General features: G+C 40.2%; 1 pseudogene; it reads left to right on the top strand.

Moving 5' to 3' along the window:
• Positions 1-1,026: 1,026 nt before the first annotated feature.
• LOC110291920 (uncharacterized) lies at positions 1,027-6,680 on the top strand (annotated as a pseudogene).
• Positions 6,681-9,055: the final 2,375 nt, after the last annotated feature.

The following is a 9,055-nucleotide window of genomic DNA, read 5'->3' as shown; positions in this document are numbered from 1 at the left end:
CTGCATCAGCTCCTGCTTTCTGACTTGTTTGAGTTCCAGTCCTGACTTCCTTTGGTGATGAACAGCAGTATGGAAGTGTAAGCTGAATAAACCCTTTCCTCCCCAACTTGCTTCCTTGCTTCTTGTTCATGATGTTTGTGCAGGAATAGAAACCCTAACTAAGACAAGCAGTAAACAACAAAAACATCCCTCCCCTGCACTGCTATATTTTCTCAGAGTTAGGAATACCCTCAGAGACAGTTCTCTGCTGAAAGACTACACTTCCCAGCTTCACTTCCCTTGCAGACCATGGAAGTCATTTCCACCCCTGTAAGGATCTGCATCCCACCTTCCATCGGCATGTTGGCCACCAGCAATGTGGCTGAAAAAAAAAAGTGTCTCTGTTGTGAAGAAGAGTGGTCCAACCTAAGGTCAGACCAAATCTCTCTTTCCACCTTCTCTCTCTACACAGCTTCCTAAAGAATCTAATAGAGTTAGAAGACCACCGCACACTGTATCACTGTGTCCTCGAACTATAAACCAAAGAAATCATACCTCATTTAAGTAGTTTCTTATGGGGTATTTTAGTCACACAATGACAAATAACAAATATTCTACTGTATATGACATATATATATACATATACATATACCCTTATATACATATAAGACTTATGAAAGACCACTAGGTCACTAGAGTGGAGTATTCATGATTTAAATTATATTTATACAAACAGGTCTGATACAGCTTTAAAACACCTTCTGCCATCTGAAGACAAATAAAAAGAAGTGAAGAATGGGCTATCACCAGACATCAGATCTGCTGGCACCTCAGTCTTGAACTTCTCATCCCAATGAATTGTGCAGTGACTTTCTACTGTTACCAAGTTATCCAGTCTAAGGTATTTTCTCACAGGAGCCCAAAATAACTAAGACAAAGCCACAAACTCACCTTTTGTTTCTGTGTTCTGATACTGAAGCCTAGACCGCAGCTTATTTTTTTTTTTTCTCCTCTGTTAACCGGCTCCATGGTCGAGTCTACCAATAGAGGGCAGAAGAGGAAACTGACTGACAGAGGGAAGGTATGCTCCTGCCTTTGTTTCTAAGAGCTTCCTGGCTTTCAGAATCTTGCCTCTATAATGTCACCTAGGAATGCATTTTTTTTTCACGAATACAAGGAAAGTTTCTTCCCACTGGAAACACTGAATCCAGATGGACAACCAGTTGAACCTCAGACCACTCAAAAGGTAAGATTGACCAGATTTACTGCCTGGAATGCACGATCCCCATCAGCCTCAAGCCTGAACGTGGGAATTCAGAAAAACAGGGTATAACAAACTCTATCTTTCTGAAGGTTGTCTACTTTCTTATGTCCCTTCCAAGAACAGATGTTAGTAAATTAAGTTGAAGATTGGCTAGAAAGAGGCCTTAAGGAACAATTTTATTCATGCCCTGACAATGGTGAATTGTCCTACCATGACTAGATACTTGAATCATGTTCTCAAATAACTGGCTTGCTTGAACAAACTGTTTCACTAAATGTTCCTCCTCTGACTCACTGGAAAGTCACATCCCTACTTTGTGTATACTGATGTGTGATTCCCACCCCCACCCCCCATTATATAACTACCTATAACAGAAAAGAGAGAAGATCTCATATTGGCCTTGACTTAATGTTTACAAAGTTTAAACAAGTGTTGGTTCTGGTCCTGATCCCAGTTAGGACAGGAATAGTTAGTACAAATTGCCCTTGGCACCTCAGCCTTGATTGTTAAAAAACAAAACTTTATCGAACTCAGTTCCCAGATAGTCTTAGACCTAAGCCATTAGGAGAAATCTATTTCCAGGCTTCAGAACTAAATTGAATCCCTCTGCTAGGGAATCCTACTGAACTGAAGGAGGCTAGACCTACTGAACTGGGAGGATTTTGCATGACCTTAGGAGACTCTTGCTGTTTCTATGACACTAATCAGTGGTAATTGGGGAACCTCCTATGGTCAGAGACCCCCCCCAAAAAAGGTATCAGTCTGGGTTCACTTAGTCCCCATAGCTGACCACCTTACTGTCAGCATTAGTCACACTGTTGATTCTTATTCTGATCAGGTAACACTGGGACCCTGCATAAACAAGTGCATGGCTAACTTATCTACTGATACTTAGGATCAACTATGCCTGAATGCCACCCAATGGAATAAATCAACATTTTGACTCATGGTCATAAAGTCATGGGGAATATGCCAGGGCACAGCAGTGCAAAGGTCCCTCCCTTCATCTTGTATTCTTGATTTTTCAGCCCCTTTCAGATTTAACTAGAGTTTGATCTCCCTGATAGACAATCACACTGATCAGTACCCAACTCTATCTTTGCAACCCAAGGTCAAGATGCCCTAGCTAATTTATCTTAGCTGCTGTTAATCTGCTTGCTTATGGAAACCTTGTCCTGTAGCTGCAGAGTCAGATTCCAGGCTGGTGTTTTTGCTTTTAAAAACTCCTTGCTCGAAATGCTTATGCTTCAGTTCAGTCACAAATATCTGAGTGTAATCCAAGCCAGCTAGAATAAAGACTTCTCTTGATTGTAAACTGTGTCTGAATGGTCTTCTCTGGTGGGCTCCCTATAACATGATCCTCCTTTTCCAGGAATGCTGTTTACTCCTCAAAGCTACAGTTACAGACTTGAATGTATTTATATTTTCCTTCTACAGACAGTCTTGTTATCATTGAGTGCTATAGGTTTTTTTACTTTTTCCTTTGAATATTTTAAAGTGTTTGCCACACATCTTCATCCCTGGAGTCATTCATTGAGGACATATCAGGAATTCATCAAACCATGACTGCTTTTGAAAGCATAATATGTGTGCTACTTCCTCCAAGATATTATTATTGCTCTACTCTTGTGTAGTTCTTTAATCCCAGTACTCAGAAAACAAAGAAAGACAAATCTCTATGAGTTCAAGATCAGTCTGGTGTACATAACAAGTTCCAGGCTACCCAGGGCTAACTACATAGTAATACCATGTCTCAAAAGTAATACATAAATAAGGAAATAAATAAATAAAATGTACCTGACCTTAAATCCACAAAATTTTAACTGTGACTTTGAAGTCATTGCTTAACCTCGCTGTACTTCAGGTTCTTTGAATGTTAAAAAAAAATAATAATGGTACCATCTCACAGACTAAATGTGATCAAGGAAGCAAGCTGTTCCATGCAATATGATAAAGTCAATGCCACAGCTATCTTATTTTTAAGGACCAATTGGTTATTACTGTTAATGCCATGGCTATCTATTTTAATATTAATACCTGACTATTAAATTAACAGAGCATTAAGTCATCATTACAAAGTCTTATTTGTTTATCCAGCCAACATGTTTATATTAATATGAGATTTTGGCTACAGTGACACAGTGCTTAGCATGCATAGTTTTGCATACTATAATGGTGATTTATTTCACTTTGTTTTATTTTCCACATAAGATTCTAGCCATGTACTTTAATCATATGCAGTGGTAACGCACTTGACCTCATACGGATCTGCAGACAGTGATGCTAACTAATAGCAGGATAGTTTCTCTGCAGCCTGGTGAGAGAGGGCTGTGCTTTCTTCTCCTGAGTCATCAGAGGGATGCTTCATGCTTCCACAATAGAGCAGAGCACATCACGTCTACATTACTTCTTACCTGGCACAAGTCCACCAGAGAAATCTGTTTGCTATTCTAAAATAATATGGATATCTTCCCAGAATTAATTTCAGAGAACAGAATTGAGCATATTCTTAGATTTTTAGAGGGTCATTTTCTCCAGCTTTTTTTATGGTTAGAATTTAAAGATCCTGTTATAAAAAGTCTTCAGGGAAAAGCAATTCTCTGAGAAATCTCAGTTCAAAATTACCTCATCTGAAAGCTATCTGTTACCATATGTTTGCTTGGCCTGGATTCCATTCAGTGAGGTTCCTCCTGTACATTCTTCTGAGAGAAACAAAACTAAGAGTAGGCGGGTGCCAGTCATCAAATGCCAATGGCCTATGTCAAGTCTTATTCAGCCTTTTAAAACAACATTTAATGGTCTCTTGCTTTATGGCTTTAAACCACAGAGAAGCCAGCATGATTACAATCTGTAAACCCTGAGTCCCTGTTTTGCTTTCTGTAAAAACATGTTGCCTCTTTTAATCTTTGAAGAAAATCCAAAACTTCTTTGTTATTCACAACACAATTTAAATCTAAAATACAAGTTCTGGCTTATTTTCTTATGCCCATATTATATTTATGACTTGTTTACTTCTTGCTCCCTTGTGAAGATTAGGCCTTGTGACAGTTGAAGATATTTAATAAAATAAAACGTGGGGTACATAGTCCCTGACCCATAGTGTACATCCACTGTGAAAGAATATGGGCGATGAGAAGGGAGAAGGAGAAGACAAGGAGGGACAGGGAGAGGAGGAAGAGGAGTGAAAGGAGGAGGAGGGAAGGGACAGGAGAGGGAGAGAGGAGAGAGCACAAAACTAAAGAAATGGGTAGGTGAACTAGTGCAAAATTATCAGCTTTACCCAAAAGCAAATTGTTGATGGCAAAATTTTCATGGAAAAGATGTCCCAGTTCAATTTCCACAATTAGTAAAAATATACTGCAAAGTTTGGAAGCAATTTATTTACTTTTTATTTTAAGTGTATGGATGTTTTGCTAGCATGCATGTTTGTATACCATATGTGTTCCTGATGCTGTCAAGACCAAAAGATGCTATCAGATTTTTCTGATATTTGTGAGCTGCAGTGTAGATGCTGGGAGCAGAATCCTGGTCCTCTGGTAGAGCTGTAAGTACTCTCACCTGCTTACTCATTCCTCTTTACCCTCAACATTTGCTTTATAAAGAATTTTTAAAGATTTATACTAGTGCAATGTTGAAAAACAATGCTTTCAAACACTTATTATTGTTGATAACTAGTTGAGGTTGTCTCAGGATAAAGTGCTGTATGAACGGCTATGACTATAGTCATACTGCACACTTAAATGCTATTATTTATTCTAAGCCAAGCAGAGAGTCAGAAGTAACTAGACAAGAGGTCTTTGTCCCTTGATTCAACTGTTTTTTCTCAACCCAAACAAAATGAGGTGCTATTAATACCTCAAGATGAATTAGGCCTCCTAGATGACTTCAATGTATGTTCCACCCACCCGCTTCTGACACAGTTTGAAGTGTAGATAGCATCCATGAAAATAATTCATTAACAAGGTGTTTCTGGATACCTTAGAATAGAAAGCTGCTTAATAAGAAAACTGAGCTGAAATTGCAGTAAGTAGCATGTGTGGGATCTCTTTCAAATAATTGTTAAAGATGAAAATGAAGTGTTTCCTATCTACCAGTCTTCTCAAAGAGCCATGCATGGGTGTATTCTTGTCCTATTCACAATAACCTATAAAGACTCATGGAACAAACAGCTTTGGACCAAGCGACCAAGAGAGGGCCAAAGCTCAGGAACTAGCATGGAGGGGGACGTTCTGGACACCCTGGAAGCGCTGGGGTATAAGAGTCCACTGTTGGAGGAACAGACAGCAGCAGAGGGTGGACTGTCTTCACCTGAGTTTTCAGAGCTCTGCATTTGGTTAGGCTCTCAGAGAAAGTCCTTATGCAACCTGGAAGAAAGCATCACTTCAGCTGGGAGAGATGACCTAGAGAGCTTCCAGCTTGACATAAGTGGGTTTTTAAAAGAGATGGCCTGTCCATACTCAGTACTCTTATCAGGAGAGTTAAAAAGTACCTCATAAAGAAAGATGACTGCTTGAAACTTCTGTTGTTTTTAAGTACAGAATTTCAAACTTTACAAATATTACAGAAGAAAAAAACATAAAAATTCTCAGTTAAATAAAAATAGTGAAATTTGCCAAGAAGTTCAAGCTGTATGAGAGGCCCTCAGGGTCCCCAAATCTAACACTTTAGACATTCCACTTCTGCTGTGCCAAGTGGAATCAAAGGTGAAGGATATTCTCTCTAAAGTCCAGGAAAACCATGTGGGAAAACCATTGCTAAAGGTTATTTAAGTTCTGAACAGGCAGAAAAACTGGAAAGAATTAATGATGCTCTTTCCTGTGAATAGGAGTGCCGCCAGCGGATGTTAATGAAACGATTGGATGTGACAGTGCAGTCCTTTGGATGGTCCGATAGAGCAAAGGCAATAACAGATAACATCGCAAGAATTTACCAGCCCAAATGTTATGCTTTGTCGCCAAGACAACAGTCACATTGGCACATCTGCTTGCGGCCCTGTGAAGATCTGTCTAACATCATCAGGATAAGCAGCGGTATCAGCCGGGAGAAGATGTCATGCGCCATTAATCAGGTGCTTATGGGACGGGTTTCTGACAGGGGAGGAAGGCCGAAAGAAATTGAACTGCCAACCCCTGAAATGCCCCCTTGGCAGGAGAGACAAGAAGGCGGAGGGAGGGGTGGTTGGGTGGTGCAGGTGATGGTAGAGGAGGTAGTGGGGGTGGGAGAGGGTGGGGAGGGGGTGGAGGAAGAAGTGGAGGAGGGTGAGGAGGAAGTGGTGGGGAGGGGTGGCCGAGAAGGTTTCCAAGGCAGAAGAGATCATGGTGGGAGGGGAGATTATGGTGGAAGAGGGAGCTATGGCGGGAGAGGGGGTTATGGTGGGAGAGGTTATGGATATCCGTATGGAGGAAGAGGTGGTGGTGGTAGGTATAGAAGATATTAAAGACTCAGATGTTAGAGAGCACTGCTTCTTACTAGATACAGTAGATACAGTGTCTTGAGGAGCATACTTGAACATCATCACCCAGAAGTAGATCATGTCAGTGCCCCTGAGGAAGGCACTCCTGAATACAAAAGGCCATTTTATTATATTACCTGGTGATAATCCTGCAACATGATTTTCCCCATATTCTGTGTACTAAAGCATGCTGTGTCTTTTTAAAAAAGCAAATTTTTAAAATGTAAATATTTATTACCAGCAACTTGGAAAATGGAATGCATTTTATTGTCATGTTTGAATTTAGTCTGTAAACTGGTATTTTGTTCAGGATTGAAACATGTGACACCTGCCAGTAACTAAAAGGAATCTAGACTCCCTTGTCATTTGTATTGATGTGGATCTGCCCTGTATTGCTAATTCTATTTTGCAAAATAGAGGAAGTGTCTAATTAAAAAAAAAAAAAGACTCATATTACCCACGGATGGAAGAGTGGAGACACAGGTGAAATGATCAATATCTGATGATCACATATAACCATGTTTGTGTTTTATTACACTCAGATATGACTGCAGAGTGTACTGTCTTGATTATGCTTGCAAGGTTGCAGTACTTCCCCCACAGTGGTGAGCCTTATGGTTAAATTGGAACTAGTGGTAACACCTTGTGACACCCTAACACTTTTCTCTTTACTAGAGCAGTTATTCTATTTGTAGCTAAAAATGGCCTCCACTTATCTTGTCACTTCCATTTTCTTCTCATAAATTCAGACCAGAGATACCATACATCTTCATCAAGAACTGAGAAGCCAAGAACTGTGGCTGCTAGTGACTGTGTTCTTTCCTTTCTTTGGTTATCATTAGTGTGTATGTATGTGTGTGTGTTCATACACACACACACACACACACACATCACATTTGTGAAGGTCAGAGGACAAACATTAACTCTCTCCTTCCAGCCTGTCTTGATTAGGACTTTATTGCTGTGAAGAGACCCCATGACTATGCCAACTCTTATAAAGGAAAATATTTAATGGGGGCTGGATGACTGTTTGAGAAGTTTAGGCCATTGCCAGTATGGTGAGAAGCATGGCAGTGTGCAGGCAGACATGGTGCTGGAGGAGCTGAGAGTTCTACCTCTTGATTCTCAGATAGCAGAAGGAGCCTGGTGTACAAGGCCTAGCTTGAGCACGTATGAAACCTCAAAGCCTACCTCCACAGTGACACAGTTCCTCCAACAAAGTCACACCTATTCCAACAAGGCCACACTTTCTAATACTGCTATTCCCTATGGCCCTATGGGGGCCAATTCAACCGCCACACAACCTTACACAGTTTCCAGTAGTCAAACTCTAATCAGCAAAAGTATTGCCCACTGAGCCATTTAGCCAGTCCCATCCACCTTTTTAAGACAACATCTGATTGGCTTTTAGGGATCAAAGCACATCTGAATTTAGTCATTTTATCACTAATAATGCCATCCACAGTTTTCTTTTGTCTGTTTATAAAGATCTACATGCTTTTACAATTACCTCTTTCATTTCTCATTTCTATAATTTCATTTCATAAATTTGTCATGGTGTTGTAAGAAATTGCTATAACTTTACATGCCGGAATAGCCCCAAGAATCCAAATGGCTATGTTTTCATCCTTTTGGAACACTTTAAGATATGTGTTTTCATCTTTTTGGACTTTGTAGCATGTCCTATGTATTCATATGTAATTTAATACTAGCCCTTAAATACAGATTAAAATAATTAAATACATTCACCCTCTACTCTTGCATCTTTCCTCCAATTGGGAAAAAACCTCATTGTGGAAGCTATAATGTGTTAGTGTGTGTCCCACACTATTCGGGTTTGTCCACATTTCTATGCTTGCAGATGTCCGTTACAGTGATTCGTTGATCTAGTACAAGGCCTCTGGCTTCTACATATGAATACTGGACCCTTGCTTGAACTCCTTCTGGAATATCTTGTTGCCCTGATGATCCTGTAGTTTTAGGTCTATAAAAGTGGACTTTTCATGCACTGTAGCCATTCATTGATGGGGAAGACGTTGGGCTGGGACAATGGGAAGCATTAGGTGTGAGCCTGAGAGATATCTGAGCTGGTCAGCCTGCCAACTCTCACACTCTTTTGCTTTTGGGGCCAGCTCACCAACAGCCCTCCCCACACACACATAACCAAAGCCAGGTCTACCCTGCTGCCCATGTGATGACGTGAAGTGTTTGGTCTCCTGAGTGTTAAATGGAAACACTCCCGGGGTTATGAGAGTGAAAGTATTTCTATTTTTTAAAAAGTCCCCAGATATAAAACAAAAGCAAAAACAAACAAACAAACAAAAACCCTTGCCTTTAACTGGGTTAATCATTATCACTAA

The sequence above is a fragment of the Mus caroli genome, unplaced genomic scaffold (assembly GCF_978045245.1).
Source record: "Mus caroli unplaced genomic scaffold, Mus_caroli_1 scaffold_3, whole genome shotgun sequence".
In the NCBI taxonomy this organism is placed as follows: domain Eukaryota; kingdom Metazoa; phylum Chordata; class Mammalia; order Rodentia; family Muridae; genus Mus; species Mus caroli.
The sequence above is the reverse complement of the archived record's forward strand: the minus strand, read 5'-3'. Positions and strand labels throughout refer to the sequence as shown.